The sequence below is a fragment of the Anabrus simplex genome, chromosome 8 (genome assembly GCF_040414725.1).
Source record: "Anabrus simplex isolate iqAnaSimp1 chromosome 8, ASM4041472v1, whole genome shotgun sequence".
Classification (NCBI taxonomy): domain Eukaryota; kingdom Metazoa; phylum Arthropoda; class Insecta; order Orthoptera; family Tettigoniidae; genus Anabrus; species Anabrus simplex.
In genome coordinates, this window is record NC_090272.1 from 197,351,373 (window position 1) to 197,370,109 (window position 18,737).

An 18,737-nucleotide genomic window follows, 5' to 3' on the forward strand; every position below is an offset into this window, starting at 1 on the left:
AATGCTGAAGTCCGTTACTGCCAATTTAGTAACTTGTTAAAGTTTTCTGTACTTGACTCAAACCAGCTTAACGTTCGTTACCTCCAGTGAGAACAGTTGAACTGAATCCAGATCACTTGCTTCGACTGTTGGTTGGTAGCACAAACTCGTCTGTAAGGGAGTTCGGTGAAGGCGTAAGGGCAAAAACTCTTTAGCGGAGAGTGCTACGTGGCTCTTGAGTGTTTCCAACATTTCTTTAAAGATTGTCGCTACTATGAACAGTATAAGCCCTAGTAATCAACATGCATACACCGTCAAATACATTATTTAGATTTATTTAGTATATTTTCAATTACAAAGGCTACATTTACCTCTTCCTACTCTTTTTATTGGCATTCGTACCGTGCATGTTCTTTCATTTCTCTTTCTTAAGCACAATAGTTGTGAACAGTGACAATTCACAAACGACCACGTAAATAGCTAATTTTACAAAACTACTATATCTGTGAGAACATAGAGTCAGTCGCTGACGCTCCCATAACGACTTAACAATAAGAAATACCGTGCTCAATGTTCGCAAGTCAAGCCGCACTCTCACTACAATCCTCCGCCAATGACAGGCGAGCAAATCAAACAATTTTTGGCACGCTGTAAAAGGCGTGAGAACGAATGTCGGCAATATATTTCACAGCGGAACTTCCGTTAAACTTTACCACGCTCATACCAAGACTCGTCAAAATCAGCGAGTCACAATTCGGACTCTTCTCTTGTAAGATGCAATAAACCAACTATGAAATAGACTGTGGCTTTTGTGCTCAAATACAGTAAAATCCGTGAATTTGGCCACTCCGTAATATAACTATTGTCTTATACATTTTTGATGCAACTAGCAAATTTTCGTTCGTTTGTCTTAATTCACACACTGAAAGTTGACCGCAGCTTGGCAATATTTTATTTATTTTTCACTCCTGTAACGACCACTGTAAAAGTAGTTTTGGATCTACAGATCTCCCCGTTTTGGATATCTTCCTGCTAATTTACAGTTTTCACATTTTTTTTATTTCACTAATCCATTTCATAGTGTTCGTAATCTGCAGGCCTTCGGGATGAGCAGCGGTCGCTTGGTAGGCCATGGCCCTTCGGAGCTGTTGCGCCATGGTTTTTTTCTAATATTCCATAGTGTGTGGTTTGGCTTTAGTTCTGTTGTAGAATTACACTACTTGTTTTGTGAGTCTGTTCGGGTTCTTTCTTTAGATATAGGCCTATTTATGTCTACCCCTTAGTCCCATTTCCTTGTACGGGGTTCGGGGATGAGGCGAGATGAAATTATGACATTTTTACGCCCCGATGCCTCTCCTAACGCCAACCGCAGCTGAGCTACCGAAGATGAAATTAATGAGGGTGAATGGCATTTGGTAAGGAGGTGGAAGAAATCTCGTGTGGCCTAGGAACTGGAACTCTCCCGGTATTTGCCTGGTAGAGAAAATGGGGAATCAGAGAAAACCATTCTCAGGGCAACCGACGGTGGGGTCCGAACCCACTCGTCTCTCGAATGCAAAGCTTGGCTCTATAGCCGTAGCGCGTTGTTATGCGCGGCCACCCCACTCGGTCATTTCTATAGATAATGTATACATAACAGAAAATCCTATTTCCAATCATTTATATATACAATGAGGTTCTCTCATCCGTCGGCCGGCGGATGCGCGGGGCATCCATGCCGTTGACTCATCACTCCCAGTTCAGCAGCAGAGCAGCAAGCACGGCACTTCCCTCACTTGGTCAGTCATGACTAGACCTGGGATTTTAGGCTCTAAAAAAATAGTTTTAGGCGCCTAAAATAGGCTTTTGAAACAAGTATATAGGCTTTTAAAAGAGAAAATAGGCACTTAAAATATGTTTTCAAAATGTGTGGATAGGCAGGAAATAGACTTCAAAATATTACAATATACACTTAAACTGTAACGTGATACTCTTTTACTTTAATAAACGTGGTATCCCTATTCTTAACCGATATAACTGCAAAATTAGGACAGAAAAAAAACAGACATTTATAAAAAACAATATTAAAAAGTTATGTGTCAAAAAAGTTATGGATTATATGATATATCATTATCAGTACTGATCTAAAACCTTAATACTAAAATCACTGTACACAATTACAGCACTGTAGGCATCCAATAACGGTGTAAACGCGAATGGAGTACGTGTGTATTATTTGTGAGGAACATTCCTACAGTACGTTCATTCGTAGTTTGCTTTACAGTACATAACAATAATCTTCTCCAAATTTTCCACAGTAAGGCGGTGTCTTTTGTCTGTTAAAATAATTTTGAAATCAGAAAAAGAGCGCTCCACACTCACAGATGTTAGAGGGGCATAGGGAAATTTACCTACATTTTTCAATTCAATTTCACTTGGTGAGTCTACCTTTTCCCCATCCATTACCTGATGTACCCTTTTCAGCACTGAATAACCTGGGTTCTTCTGCAGTAGGCTACACTAGACCACTTATCTCTTATTTTATCCCCTACCTTTCCCCCTAGCACTTTGTATGTTATTCTCAGCTTCTTCAAATAGGGAAAATTGCTGTTTGAGACTGTTTCCATTTTCCTCCATTTTGTAATGGCGACTGGAAGAAACGAAAAATTTGCCTGAATATACGCAATGTCTCTCTGAACACTGGAACAATCATTTAACAGCTCTTTGACAGACGACACACATGCAGAGTTGTCCGTTGAAGGCAAATTGCCTATCACAGTCATGATTTCCTCAAGATGTTCTGCATAATACAGGGCAGCTTCCATCCAGGAACCCCAACGGGTGATGATTGGCTGTGGTGGAAGGGGAATGGAGGGGAGTTTCTCTCGAAAGATGGCTATTCTTGATGGAGCCTTACAGAACACTTTCTTCATTGTTGAAATAAGAGTATTTACTGCAGGAAACAAATAGGCCCTAACTGTTTCTGCGAGTCTATGAAAGGCATGGGCCATGCAAGTAACATGAATTAAAGAAGGATAGAAAGTTTTGAGGAGAGGTGCAGTGGCAATCATGTAGGAAGCAGCATCGGAGACAAGGAGAAGGACTTTAGAATCATCAACACTCTCAGGATACAACAATTGCATCCCCTTGTTGATGAAGTATGCAATGCTTTGACTATTGACTTTCTCAGGCTGTTTAGAGCAAAGAAAGTGAGCGGTAGATGCCTGATTGGGTTTCAGTTTTCCTACTATAAGGTTAGCAATGTACCTGCCCACAGAGTCGGTGGTTTCGTGCACACACAACCATATGCAAGACTCCCCAATATCCTCCCTGATTGACAAAATGACCCCATTGTAACAAATATCTAAGTAGATGCTGATGGGATGTGCTGCTTGGTGTATTTCTGTAAAAAAATCTCTGAAAACAGGATTATGCACAGCATTCCAGGGGATATTTGCTGCACTAAAATAGTAATATAGGCTCTAAAGGTCCAAATAGGCATTTTAGGGCACTATAAAACTATTAATGTAAGGGATTTATCATGAAACGTCAACATATTTTACAAAAATCATGTTATTTCGTAAGGAACGAAATAGGCATTTGCCTTAAAATCCCAGGTCTAGTCATGACTTAACATTACGAAAATAAGCACGAGCCTTATGACAGAAGATACTGAAAATGTTCTACACCCACACATTTCTGGCATTGTGTTAGGAAACTCCGATTCACACGCATTCGTTAGTCCTCCGCAAATGAAACTATTTCTCTCCCAACGCGTTTTGTAGCTCACCATGCTGAGCTCTTCGAAATCCCGGTTTCTTGTCCAAGACGTCCTAGGAATTTTGCAGGCGTATGTTCTAATTGTTCTGTGATGCCATTTATGTTCTCCTCGTTAAACACATGTCGTTTCTTATAGAGTAAAAACAATCAGTTCCTCTCAATTTGTTGAGTTTCCGCACGATATCTACGTGGAGGGCATACACCTGGAAATTGAGTTAAATATACCATCATTCTCCACACTGGATTCTTCCTCCCCCCTGGGGACAATGTATGAATCGTCCAACGACTTCCCTACAACACACTGTCTTCACGTAACTGTCGCAAATAAAGAACATTTTCTGATCTGTGTACACATAATTAGAATTATTACACTTCATAATTCGAGAAGAGTAAGAGCAGGCCCCGCGCGCTCGCCGGCCGACCGATGAGAGAAACGCGCTGTATAATAAATTGTGTGTCTGCACTTTTTAATATTAACCTGTATATCGGACAGGACAGATAAGCCCATGTCGGGTTCTGTTTAATTTATGTCCGTCCGTTACAGCATTACGGAATAACAGATCGTTCATTCTTTTTTTTTTCTTTTTTGCTAGTTGCTTTACGTCGCGCCGACACAGATAGGTCTTATGGCGACGATGGGACAGGGAAGGGCTGGGAGTGGGAAGGAAGCGGCCGTGGTCTTAATTTATTAAGGTACAGCCCCAGCATTTGCCTGGTGTGAAAATGGGAAGCCACGGAAAACCATTTTCAGGGCTGCCGACAGTGGGGTTCGAACCTACTATCTCCCGAATACTGGATACTGGCCGCACTTAAGCGACTGCAGCTATCGAGCTCGGTCGTTCATTCTTTAGATGTATCCGTAAAATTTTAATCTATGTTTTTGAATGTAAGTTATTGTTGCTTATTGTTTGCTTACCTGTTTATTTCAAAGTCTGTACACCTGAGAGTTTGGGGCCTAGAATTTGTCTTATAATTTTGCGTTCTTTTTTATCATTGTTTACGATGTTTACTTTCTTGTTCGAAATTAACGTTTCTGATCCACAGATACATTCTAATGTCCGCACTGTGACCGAGTGTTCGGAAATTAAATTCATGTTGTAGATATAATATGGGTGAGTCAATATGCTATTTCCATTTTTTGGGCTTCGTTGGCTTCTATTTCGACTTCTTTGGCATTTAAATCGTGAGACTTGTCTGTTTGCCACAAATTGTCTCCATTTATTTTGGTGCTCGTTTGCTCCTGTTTTAATTATTAAATTATTATTTATTTCACAACTTTATAGTTGGTAATATAGGGCTTATTTCGATATTTTACATATAAGAAATAGAACTTTATCATAATTTACAATACAGCCTACGTCTTCGTTGTTATCTTCGCTACAGAGGTGTACTGGGCATTCAGCAATGTTCTGACGACGTTGCAAGTCTTCAAAATTGCAGCCTTTTGTGGCACGTTGTGGGTGTAGATAGGAAGCTGTAGTATCTTTAACTTTTCTGGAAATTATTTTGGTGTAAGACCAGTAAGAGAAAGGAGAAAGGGAAGAATTGCCACTGTTTTGTTTCCAGGTCCAGAGGAGTATTTGTCTATCTTCTCCCTGTATTTCTGTTTCATATTGTGGTCATTCGGGATAGTCCGATGTCAATGGCATATGTGTATTGGTTCTTTTTGTTCGTTAATGTCACGTCTGGTCTACTGTGCGGAGTTGTTTTGTTTTTATCGTTCGATCCCAGTAGAGTTTAAAATTTTCATTTTCCAGTACACTTTAAGGGGAGTATTTATAGTAAGGCACTCTGTTCCGGATCAAGGCAATTTCATAGTGTATAAGTTTAGCTACATCATTATGTCTGTCAGCGTACGAAGTTGGCGCTAGGAATCTGCAGTTTCAGATTATGTGCTCAATGGTTTCTGGGCTGCTGTTGCATTTCCTACACTCTTCATTCTTAGTAATGTGATCTATAATGACACGTTTCCCATCACTCTTTATTGAGACCACTATCATGGAACTCCTGGTTGAATCGCTCAGTTTCTGGAAATAACTCTCCGCAAGGTAGCCATGAGTGTGAAAATTGCCAATGTTCTCGCCATTACTCTGGTTGTAGTATAGGGCCTATTCCATGTTCTTTACTAGCCCATCTTTGTATCTTCTCCCTGTGCAGGATGTTCGTGTCTTTTATATTTATGTGGCGTTTATATATATTCAAAGGGATGTAGTTTAGTTAGACCCGCTTCAACCATAGCTCTATTACTTGTTGACTGTGTAGAGCTACACCATCAAGAATTCCTCTGCCCCCGTTCTTCGTGGAATAGTAACTCTATCTATGCATAAATTAGCATGCATCATTCTGTGCTTAGTCCGCATTGTCATTGTACATTTGATGTTTTCTAGATCTATTTGAGACCAGTTTGGAATGCCAAACGAATGTATCAGTGCAGTTACAGCATATGTACAGACTGCTTTTGAAAGGTTGGAAGCGTTAAGCTTAGGTTTTACGACGAGACGAAGTTTATGCTGAAATTTCTGTAGCAGTTTTTCTTCCTGAAATTTATGTTCGATCTTGATTGATTGCTCAAAGCTTGGATACTTAAATGTTTCATTTCTGCCCAAGCTTTCAATTTGTTGATCAATTGCAATGGTTAGTCCTTCTGTCCTATACCACTGTCCTTTTTAAAATTATTATTATTATTATTATTATTATTATTATTATTATTATTATTACAGATATGCCAGTGTATGAAAAACGTAACTTTATCTCTAAAATTAAACAATATATGCATTTACTGGATAGATTTCGAGAACATTCACATGTATTCCACAATTGAAGAGACAAATAACCCATTCATCACCTGACTTGACACAGAGTTAATTTCAGCTGCATTCCTCAGAGTCGCAACATTATTTATTTATGAGGGCACCACGCTGGCTGCAACAAGCATGCCAAGCGCAACAGTACATCCACCGTAAATATTGCACCTTTCATACTACAGCACCGCTTACACAAATATGGATCCAGTTTTCAGTTGCGACTCGCCTGGTCGATGTGTGTGTATGTAGCTACAAATATTTCGTAGTGACAAACTGCTAATCTACACAAATCAAGTTTTTAATTTTTAATTTTGTCTCTATATGTCCGATGTTTGTCTCACAGTCTGGTTTTCTTTTCGACTGGGTACGTGTACGAAAGTCGAAGATAGTTTCAGTTCAATTTTTGTTTGTTACGACTTCGCGGGAAAAGAGCTTGACAACATTCATCGAAACTATTTTTAAGTTCAGGGCAGTAGCGGTTCGTGCATGAAGGGCTTTTAGGTGTCGCCTCACCGCCATTTTAAAAACATCTTACAGTATGTTATTTCACTCTGTAAATGACAAAGAGATAGATAAACGAGCTCGATAGCTGCACTCGCTTATATCGAAGTTAACAGCAACGTTCGATGTTAGTTGGTACGCAGTATTGCCGTTGTAGCACATTGCTACACAGTTCAAAAAAATTAAAAAAATTAGGGGAACATGTTTTGTAACGTCTGGTATGTGAATGTTAATTTGGTAGATGGGGTTCCAATAGTTATACAGCATACCTTGAGACCTTAGCTACTCAGCGTATGTCAAATTGAAGTTATACTCCATCTGTATGCGTAGCCATGCATTAAACTGTCAGGTGACCCCTCAAAACAATTGAATTGCGGTGCGTCCGTGTGTCGTTGTGAGGTACAAAGACTACTGCGGCCATTTGAGCACGTTGTACCGTACGTCAACCAGCACATCCCATGAGACATCTTAACGAGGTTCAAGTCGCAAGGGCGGCCGTCACTTTGATCTAGGAAGAATGGACTTTTCGTCGTGTTGCTGTGTATCTCAATGGCTCTCCGTCAGTTATTCACCGCTTGTGAAATCGCTACAATGAGACAGGCCAGTTCAAAAGGGGGGTTGGACAAGGTCGTGGACGCAAAACAACCCGACAGGATGACATATCTGACCAAGTGTGCGTTGCGGTGTTGTTCAGCAATTGCCAGACAACTGCAACAAGACCTCAGGAGGGTCAATGAAGTCACGGTGTCTGACCAGACAGTAAGAAACAGGTTAAGAGAAGATTCCTTACGACCCAGACGTCCAGTTCGAGTGTCCCGTTTAACGCAGCAACATCGCGCAGCTCGCCTTCTGTTTGCCGTACCCACGTCAACTGACAACTTCGCCAATGGAGACCTCTGTTGTTCACAGACAAGCCCCAGATTTCCCCTGACACAGCGTGATGGAAGTCAACGTGTATGGAGACGCCGTGGTGAGCAGTACATGACAAATGTTATCCAGGAAGAGGACCGATTCGAACAAGGTTCTGTGATGCTGTGTGGTGGCATCAGTACTGATGTCCGTACGGATCTTGTCGTCGACCGTGGTAATCTTACCGCTGCGGGGTACATCGAGTAGATACTGCTACACCATGTGTTGGTTGCTGTATACGGTGTTGGCCCTGAATTCGTACTCATGCACGATAATGCCAGGGCTCATGTAGTGCGCATCACCAGAGCTGTCTTGCGAGAACTGGACATTCAAGAGATAGAATGGCCAGCAGTGAGTCCCGACCTTAATCCCGTCGAGCATGTGTGGGATAGGCTTGACAAAAGTGTTTGTGGGTGTCCTGTTCTACCACAGACTCTCCAAGACCTCGAACAGGCTCTCATTTAAGAATGGGACCTGATACCACAACGTGACATACACCATACTAAGGCTCACCAACTGTGATAAAAATCCACCCTTCAGGACTGTTATCACTTCGTTTTTGCTCCTATTTGGACATTTCCGTTTGTGTTCTGAAAATGAACCAGAATCCATCGATGTTCTTTTGTATACTTCAACGGTAAAGAATAAAGGTTTAGTTGGTAATATACCTGGATGTGAGGTATTGTCCCCCTGTGGGTGGCGGCAGTAGAATAACACCCACGGTATCCCCTGCCTGTCGTAATAGGCGACTAAAAGGGGCCTTAGGGGCTCTGAACTTCGGAGCGTGGGTTGGCGACCACGAGGCCATAAGCTGAGTCCTGGCATTGGTTCCACTTACTTGTGCCAGGCTCCTCACTTTCATCTATCCTATCCGACCTCTCTTGGTCAACTCTTGTTCTTTTCCGACCCCGACCCTATTAGGTTTGCGAGGGCTAGGGAGTCTCATTTTCACGCCCTTCGTGACCCTTGTCTTCCTTTGGCCGATATCTTCATTTTTCGAAGTGTCGGACCCCTTCAATATTTTCCCTCTGATTAGTGTTATATAGAGGATGGTTGCCTAGTTGTACTTCCTCTTAAAACAAAAATCACTACCACCTGTGAGGTATTGTTTTGTGGAGCATGGCATACGTTCAAAAACGTGTTCCCCTGATTTTTTTGAACTGTGTAACTTGATTGAACTGCCTAAGGACGTTGCGATACCACATTCAATATGACACTTTGGTATTTATACTCAAGTAGCAAAAAATATATAAATACTCTAACAAAACTGAAAACCAGTAACGATGACAACAGTATCGTTCAAAATATTGGCAGTGATCCCGGTGGTCAGGGTAATGCTCAGCCATTTTCAAACCTGGAGATATAGGATGAGTACGAATTGACGATTGTACTGATGACTATGATGATGCTTGTTTAAAGGGTCCTAACATCTAGGTCATCGGTCCCTGATGGTACGAGATGAGACTAAAGTAATAGATTAAAATATACCACCGACTAAGATTTCAAAATGGTAATGATTAGGAAAATGAATATGACTTAATAATCAGTGAACATAATTCACAATGCTTTATTTTCCTATAAAATGATTTTAAAATTAAAATTATTTTATTCAACTTAGAAGCTCAAACTGTATATATACTGTATATATACTAGCTGATGCACCCGTGCTTCGCTACGGGATTCTCAGAAAAACTGAACTTTGTGATTTTCCTAACTCAAGTCAACATAGGTCATTACAAAAACGTCAGAAGGAATGTACCTATTAAAAGCAATGTTATCATATAAATACTCGATCAAATCAAAAACTGCACATTTTATCACTTTTAACGAACAGTACCACGGTGCCAATCTAACAGTTCAAAGTACCAGAGCGGGAATGACCAGGCCGTAGACTGCCGTGAACACTCCTCTGCCATTATCCCGTGAAGTATGCATGCTGCTCATTCCAATCAGTGCCTCAGAGTAGGGATTGAATAGCTCGAATGCTATGATGAACCAGTGTGTTATGTACCAGTAGTATCAGAAAGTTTACGAACCAGAGGAATGGCATGCTAAATAAGAAAGTTATCTAACTCCCCAGCTACTTGCCGACAATATTCAGACAGGCTGTTACACTCTGTATGACCGGGCGAGTTGGCCATGTGGTTAGGGGTGCACAGCTGTGAGCTTGCATCCGGGAGATAGTGGATTCGAACCCACTATCGGCAGCGATGAAGATGGTATTCCGTGGTTTCCCACTTTCACACCAGGCACTTGCTGGGACTGTATCTTAATTAAGGCCAAGGCCGCTTCCTTCACACTCCTAGGCCTTTCCTATCCCATCGTCGCCACAAGACCTATCTGTGTCGGTGCGACGTAAAGCAAATAAAAAATACTCGGTACGCAGCAGTAATCCTATCTACCGGAGATGAGTGGCAAGAGAAGACACAAAGCACATCACAACAAACAGTGGTCAATGTAATGTTATTGTTGATCGATGTTATGAGCTTTCTATATTGTAGGCCTTCACATTTAGTTTTGTTTCGACCCTGTGACTTGTAAAATTATTTATAGCGTAGACTGTACTTTCTTATTCTCCGACTTTACATACCGATTTTCATTAAATTCTGTTCACCCATTTTCTCGTGACTCGGCGCTGATGTGGACTTAGTAACAAAAATCCAAACTCATGAATATCTTTGTGATCATAGCCGGTACGGTAACAATGTGTAAGACATAAATAATCGGAAATTTAATATTATTTAACTTATCGTCGTTGCCGGAAAAAAACCTCCTGTGTGTCAGAATTTGTGAAAATGAGATTTTAGCACCAAGAGATTCAGAATGGCTGCCACTACGAAGTGGCAAAACCTCCAATGTGTTAGAAAATATTAAATGGGTTAAATTCCACAAAATATTGCACCTCCTATGTGGGTTAGGATTTTTGTTGCTGGGGAAAATCTCCTATGTGCTTGAAGTACACATAGGAGTATTATACCTTGGTCCACACTGTTCACGCTACCGGGAAATATCTCCTATGTGTTGAGTCGAACACGTTAGGCTGATGACACACGGAGCGGTTTTCGCCGAGTCGGCAGCCGAGTCGGCGCATGTTTCTATTGTATCAGATGGGATGAAACAGACAGAGCGGTGCTCGCCGACAGGCGGCAGATTTGCCGACTCGGCCTGTCGTGTAGCTGGCGGTGCAGCGAGCGTTTTGAAGACTTTGTGCGCGCTCTAGCGCCATAGATTTAATACATTCAGCTGAATCACGGCTGACTTGATGCTTCGCTCTAGTCGGGCGTGGCTGAATTTACGCGGCGATTGCATCATTGGTAGGTATTCTTGTATTAGATATCATGAAGTATCTTTGAAATTCAATAATATACACGTAAAAGGACATATAGAGTAAGTAGACTTTTGGAATAAGAATAAGAACAATCCTTTATTTTTCGGTAATTTTAGCTAGCTTCCTCACCTAATGTCACGCTCACTAATGTGTTTTGTCCACTGCCTGCTCGATACACACCCGATGACTGCTTATAAGCAGTCATTTTAGATGCAGTTCGAGCAGGCAGTGGTTTCGTCACAGTCGGCAAAAACCGCTCTGTGTATCAATCACAGGCGGCGGCCGACGCGGCTGCCGACTCGGCAAAAACCGCTCCGTGTGCCATCAGCCTTAGTGTTATACTTTTCCGCCTTCTCGACAATGACAACTCTATAGGGATTGTTTACTCTGTATGGCGCCAGATTGAACAAGTAGACGTCAGATCTTTTTCTGCCGCTTCTACTATTATTGCTGCAGGAACTTTATTGTGAAGAGAAATGTTCAGCCGTGGAAAGAAGATTCTACAAATGGCATTGGAGATATCTACAAAAGATTATCAGTCAGACAAAGGTAAGTCAATTAATAAACAGTGATGAAAGCATGATGCATTGCAAATCTTAAAATACCAAAAACACAAGGGCTATCCCAACTCTATGCACATTTAAATAACTACTATGGATTGTAAGATGACAGTAGTATGATCGTTTTATTTCCTTTAATATACCGCAGGTGCATTTGTAAAACCCACAAGAGAGACAAATCACTATGGAAATGACGACACCCCTACCATGGAAGAAATATTGGACGACGTGATGGATGTTACAAGTTCTGCAGCAGGTACGTATGAATTACAATACCAACTTGAAACACATGGATATCATAGAAACTATGTTCAATATGAATGTTGCATTATTGGTAAACAAATAGTCATGTGGCCTCTAAAATTTATCTACAAAATAATCCTCATTTCCCTTTCATCTAGAAGAACTTACTGCATCCATAGCGGCGATGTCTGATAATGACTCTACCAGCACAGCAAGAAATGTGGAGGCAATGGAAATCGCCTGCCCTATAATAGGTTTGAAGTTTTACAAGCCTTCTACTTAAACATAAAATTGTGACTAATACGCGTACAAAGCAATTAGTGTAAAATCTGTGACGTTGACAAATGGAGCCACACGAAGGATAAAAACTGTGTTCTAATATTAAATCATTTATTTCAGATTTAGAAGATCTACATGACATGTCTTCCATTAAGTGGAATGTAGAAGATGATCTCCAAAATATACTGAACTCCCATAAAAATAGAGGGACACCGAAGACCGAAGATACGTCTAACGAAGGTACGAAAACTGTGAGTGAGGCGCTGGATCATTCCGAAATGTCTGTTGGTAATCCTGATATACGAAATGTAAGCGCAGAGAAGAGACTCAACCACAAAGCAAAGGAAAAATCCCGTTCAAATAGAATCTTTGGCAAGCCTTACTTAGGCTTACAGCAAAAGGCAACAAAATTAGGTAACAGATGCAAACATAAAGAACTTATAAAGAAGACACAGAAGACATTCCTTTGCGGTACAATCAACGAGGAGCACCGATGTCAATTGTTCAAAGATTTCAGGCAGATTCCATCCTGGGCTGAAAAGAAGGCATACATCAGAGGGCTTGTCACCACTAGGAATGTTCTCAGGAGGCGCAAAGAAACAGCAGGCAACATCAAAAGAAAGAACGTAGGCCATGATATACATTTAACTAAACCTGACGGAGAAAGTGTGCGTGTTTGCTGAACATTTTTCATAAACAGTTTGGGAATTGGTGAGGACAGTTACAAGAGATGGACACATGTAAAGGACGTCGAACATATTTCAACTTCTACTGGTAAGGGAGCAGATAATTCAGACACCGATGTCCGAAGCAGTCCATTGAAGAAACGTGCCCTAGAAAAGCAGGATGTACCTATGTCCATCAAGAAGAAAAAGAAAATTGAAGACAAGAAGACAATTCGTGAGTGGCTTGGAGTTTTACCTAAAGTTCCCAGCCATTATTGTCGAAAGTCCACGAAAAAGGTATACGTTGAGCCAACTTTTCGATCAAAATTACGTATGTTTTCAGTCTACAAGGAATGGTGTGACGAAAACAACAAATCTCCGAGCTGTAGAACCCTTTTCATGGATACGTTGGAAGAAGACAAAATTGATATTAATCTGCCTAAAAAAGACCAGTGCGACATTTGCTGTGCATATAAAGTTGGTCAAGTAGAAGAAGAAGAAGAAGAATATCAAAAACACCTCCTAAGGAAAGACGAGGCTCGGGAAGCGAAGAATAAAGCTAAGGAGGCCAGTACTGATTATCATGTTGTGGTAACAATGGATCTTCAAAGTGTTCTTTTGTGTCCTAAGTTGCTAGCATCCAAGACATACTACAGACAGAAACTTCGAGTACACAATTTCACAATTTATGATCTAAGAAACGGTGATGTTACACTTTATGTATGGCACGAGGGCAATGGTGGTGTAAGTGCAAATGAATTTACATCATGCATAGTTAATTTTATTGAAAATTTGCCACCTCCAACCAATAAGGTTACCTTAATTTCTGATGGCTGTAATTATCAGAATAGGAACAAGGTTTAGCCAGCGCCTTAAGTAATGCCGCTAGATCTAAGAACATCACCGTGGAACAACTATATCTGGAAAAGGGGCACACTATGATGGAATGTAATAGTGTCCATGCCACTCTAGAGCACTACTTCTCTCCACCAATCAATTCGCCCATGGATTATATAGCAAGAATGAGGCAAGCCAGACCCACGAAACCATACAATGTGAAAAGTGTCGACTTCAGTTTCTTTAAGGATTTTGAGCATAAATCAAACCTCCCATCATTACGGCCTGGAAGAAAATCTGGCGACCCTGTAGTGACAGATATCCGCCAACTGCAGTACTTACCTGATGGAAGAATAAATTACAAATTGGAACACACAGCAGAGTGGGAAGAACTTCCACAAAGGAGGAGAATGAGTTTTCCAATTGGTGAACCACGCAGTTTGTACACTGCACAATTGCCAATCACAATATCTAAGTTCACTCATTTGCAGGAACTGAAGCAGGTAATTGAGCATGACCACCACTCTTTCTATGATAATCTCTCTGTAAAGCCGGACAAGTGAAAAGTTCCCAGAAAGAGGACAGTGATCAATTTGCACAGTATACATTTAATAAAATACAATTAGGAACAATTGATGTAATAAAATTCAGCTGAATAAACTGCAATGATTCATGTGTTTGAGTAAAACTTCAATATAATAAAAGCTTCATTCTTAAAGCAAAATCTCCTATGTGTAATTTCGTGGAAACCATAACCTCCTATGTGTCAACGTAATGAACAAAAATTAAATATCTGGTGAAATAATTGATATTACTGCAGTTAAACAGTACAGGGTTATAAAAAGACAGGTACAGAAGGGAACTAGATTACTTCGCTTATTATGAAATTAAGTATTATTATATGAAATAGTTTTTTGTCTCTCCTGAAAAATTTGTTATTTTGCACATAGGAGGTTTTTTTCCCGGCAACGACGTTATGTAGTATTTATCGATACGACCTCTGTTTGTCCAACCCTTGTCCCGTTTCCCTACGGGGTCGGGTATGAGGTGAGATGAATCTGTCGTACCCTTCCTGACGTGAACCTCAGAGGAGTTAATGAGATGAAATGAATTACGTGATATATGATAGTAGGGAAAGGGTGAAACCCGATGCCGGCACATAGCCTACTCCTGTCGAATAGCACCAAGGGGCCTGCTCAAGGCTTAACGCCCCCATCCGACGGACGAATCACCATCAACAGCGCCATATGCCCTCACTCCATATGAGCACTGCGGAGAGGTATGGAATTTAATCCAGGCTTTTGGCGAGCAATCTGGTGATTAAAAATTATATACCACCACCTCCCCTACCCTTCCGGCCAACATTCTGATGGTGAAAATTTTTTCGACCAACGGGAATCGAACCGGCTAACTTCGGTATCAGAGCGTTTTAGACTTCAGCACCTTAACGGTCATGGCCACCAGGCGGGCTCATTTATCGATACGACCTCTAATAACAAATATTTGACAATTAAATTTTAAGCCTTCCCCTAACTACCATTTCACTCAGGGTGAATTCAATTATTTATGGCCTAGATTGTAGCGGCTTGTTCCCCGACTTTGCATACCGATTTTCATTAAATTATCTTCAGCCCTTTTCTCGTGATGCGTGTACATACATACACACAGACAGACAGACAGACAGACAGACAGACAGACAGACAGACAGACAGACAGACAGAAATTACGGAAAATTTAAAAAAGCATTTCCTTCTTACTGTGGACATGACTGATACGTAAATGCCATCCTTTTTTTTAAATTCTGAGCAATGTACAGACAAAATTTATATTATATATATATATATATATATATATACACCAGCTGATGTACCCGTGCTTCGCTACGGAATTCTACGTTGTATACGGAATTCTAGGTTAGGTAGTGTACACGTTGTAAAGCAAGATTGTATTAAATTGCATAGCACTTAACGTTACCATAGAAACGCGACGGGGAAGTCACCAAACGTCTTTTCTCATAATGAAGACTGGGTTAGGGAATTTTCATTCTAATGGTAGGCCCCTTGCCTACACCAGTTACAATCAGATGCGGGAGTTTCCATTATAATGGCAGACACTCTCCACCTGCCTTTTTACATCCTCAGAAAGACTGTCTTAGTAGTTTTCCCAAATGAAATGAACATAGGTCATTACAATGACGTCAGTAGGAATGGCACGATTAAAAGTAATGCTTCCATATGACATACTCGATCAAATTAAAAACCACACATTTTCTCACTTTTAACGAACAGTACTACGCTGCCGATCTAACAGTTGAAAGTTTCAGAGCTGGAATGACCAAGACGCAGACAGCCGTGATCCATGTGAACACACTTCGCCTTATTTCGGCCGCGTGGGGGTGTCGAATAGTGGACACACTCAGTTCACTACACGGTGGAGGAAAAATCTGACTTGGAGGCAAGTTTTTCCTCGAAGCCAGAAGAGAAAACCCGTCTTCACTGCTAATTGGGAATAAAATGAATGTAGAATTTAATAAAAGTGAAAAGAAAGAAGCTTTTCCTAAGAAACGGCTCTTTTCAGGGTTGAATTTAGAGTTAATTAGTGAATTGTGGTGCTATAATTTGGAATAGGCCTAAATTGTAATTCTAGATCAAGTCATACTACTACTACTACTACTACTACTACTAAATGAGCCTCTGCCTTACGTACGCACACTGCTCATTCAAACCAGCGCGTCAGACAGAAAATGTATGAACCAGAGGAATGGCATGCTAAAGAAGAAAGTTTTCTAACTCCCCGGCTATTTCCCGCCAATATTCAGTCAGACTTTTGTACTCGGTACGCAGCAGTAATCCCATCTATCGGAGTTGAGAGGCAGCATAAGGGACCAAATAACATCACAACGAACAATGGTCAATGCAGTGTTATTGTTGATCAATGTTGTGCGCCTTCGATATTGTAGGCCTTCACATTTAGTTTTCTTCCGACTCTGAAATACCACTCGTCATAGTCGGTACAATAAAACTGAATAAAACGAATGATCGAAAATTATATTCTCTGTAACTTTTGTTATCTAGCACTTTTCGATAGGACCAAAAACATAGGTATTTAAAAATTAAAATTTAGGCGCCTTCCCCTAAACTACAGTTTCATCCAGGGTGAATAAAATTGTTTATAACTTAGACTGTTGTTTCTTATTCCCCGACTCTATATACTGATTTTCATTAAATTTTGTCAACCCATTTTCTCGTGGCTCGGCGTCGCTATGGGCTTAAAAATACATATTCATGAATATCTGTGGTATCATAGCCGGTACGGTAAAAATGTATAAGACATAAATGGTCGGAAATTTAGTTCTATAAAACTTTGGTCATGTTTTATTTATCGATACGACCACTAATAATATAAATATTTGAGAATTAAATTTTAGGTCTTCCCCTAAACTACCATTTCATTCAGCGTGAATAAAATAATGTAAAGCCTAGATTACAGTGGCTCATTTTCCGACTTTGTATACCAGTTTTCAATGAGATAGCACCACTAACGACGTAAATATTTAAGAATTAAATTTTAGGGCTTCCCCTAAACTACCATTTCTATGAGCGTGAATAAAATTATTTATGGCTTAGATTGCAGCGACTTATTACCCGACTTTGCATAACGATTTTCATTTAATTCTCTTTACCCATTTTCTAGTGATGCGGGTACAGACAGACAGACAGACAGACAGACAGACAGACAGACAGACAGACAGACAGACACAGACAGACAGAAATTACGGAAAAGTAAAAAGTGCATTTCCTTGTTACTGTGGACATGACCGATACAGAAATTCCATTATTTTCAAATTCTGAGCAATGTACAGACAAAAACCTTATTATATATATATATAATAACCCGTCCTGACTGACTGATTCATCATCGCCGAGCCAAACTACTGGACATAAAGAAATTACATTTTGAGGATACAGTTATAATAAAGTGTAGATACTCCCTAAGGGAGGATTTTTTGATATTCCGTCGGTACGGGGGTGAAAGGGGGTGTGGATTGTGTAAATGAGTGTATCTATATCTCAGAAACTTTAACGTTTAGAGACGTAAAAATAAAGAAACTAGTATTTTGGGGGAAAATCCCATTATGTGAGGGAGGGGGAAGTGAAAAGGGGGTTAAATACCTTTTATGAGGATACTTATAAAGGCTGAAGATGTTAAAGACATGAAAATTGGTATTTGGAATTTTCTTTAAAAATAAAGAAACGCGTATTTTCGTTTTGGAACATCCGATTAATGAGGGGCGGGGGGAACAGGCGACACAAAGGGGGTGAATACAATAAAAAAAACTATCTACAGTATATCTCAGAAACGTAACATGTTACAGAAAATTGGAATTTTTAATCCCTCTTGAAAATAGAGAAACAGGTATTTCTTTGGCTTTCGAAAAAAAAAAAAAAACACTTAGGGGAGGGAGTTAAAGGGACTGAAAAGGGTGTTGAATTCAATTCATTAAGATAGTGATCTCAAAACTGAAGATTTTACAGACGAGAAAATTGGTATTTGAGCTCTCCTTTTAAAAACTTCGTTTTATAAGATCCATTTAGGGGAGGGGGGTTAAAGAATTGAAAAATGAGTTGAATTATTTGTGAGGATACATATGCCTAAAAAACTAAAGATATTACAGTCGTGAAAACTGATATTTGTAATCTCCTTTGAAAATAAAGAACACGTTTTTGGGGAAAAATCAACCTTGAGCGGGGGGGGGGGGGAACTATGTCCATGCACCCTGGTACGAGGTATAAGAAGTTATAATTCAAAGAATATTTGTATTCATAAGTTGTCTTTTTACCGATTGATGTTCATTTATTTTTGGGTTGGCAAT

General features: G+C 40.2%; 1 protein-coding gene across 3 annotated transcripts in view; it reads right to left on the reverse strand.

The window, feature by feature from the left end:
* LOC136878964 (serine/threonine-protein phosphatase 2B catalytic subunit 2) overlaps positions 1-18,737 on the reverse strand; it is a 1,209,081-nt gene that overhangs the window by 932,894 nt on the left and 257,450 nt on the right. The window lies entirely within an intron of this gene.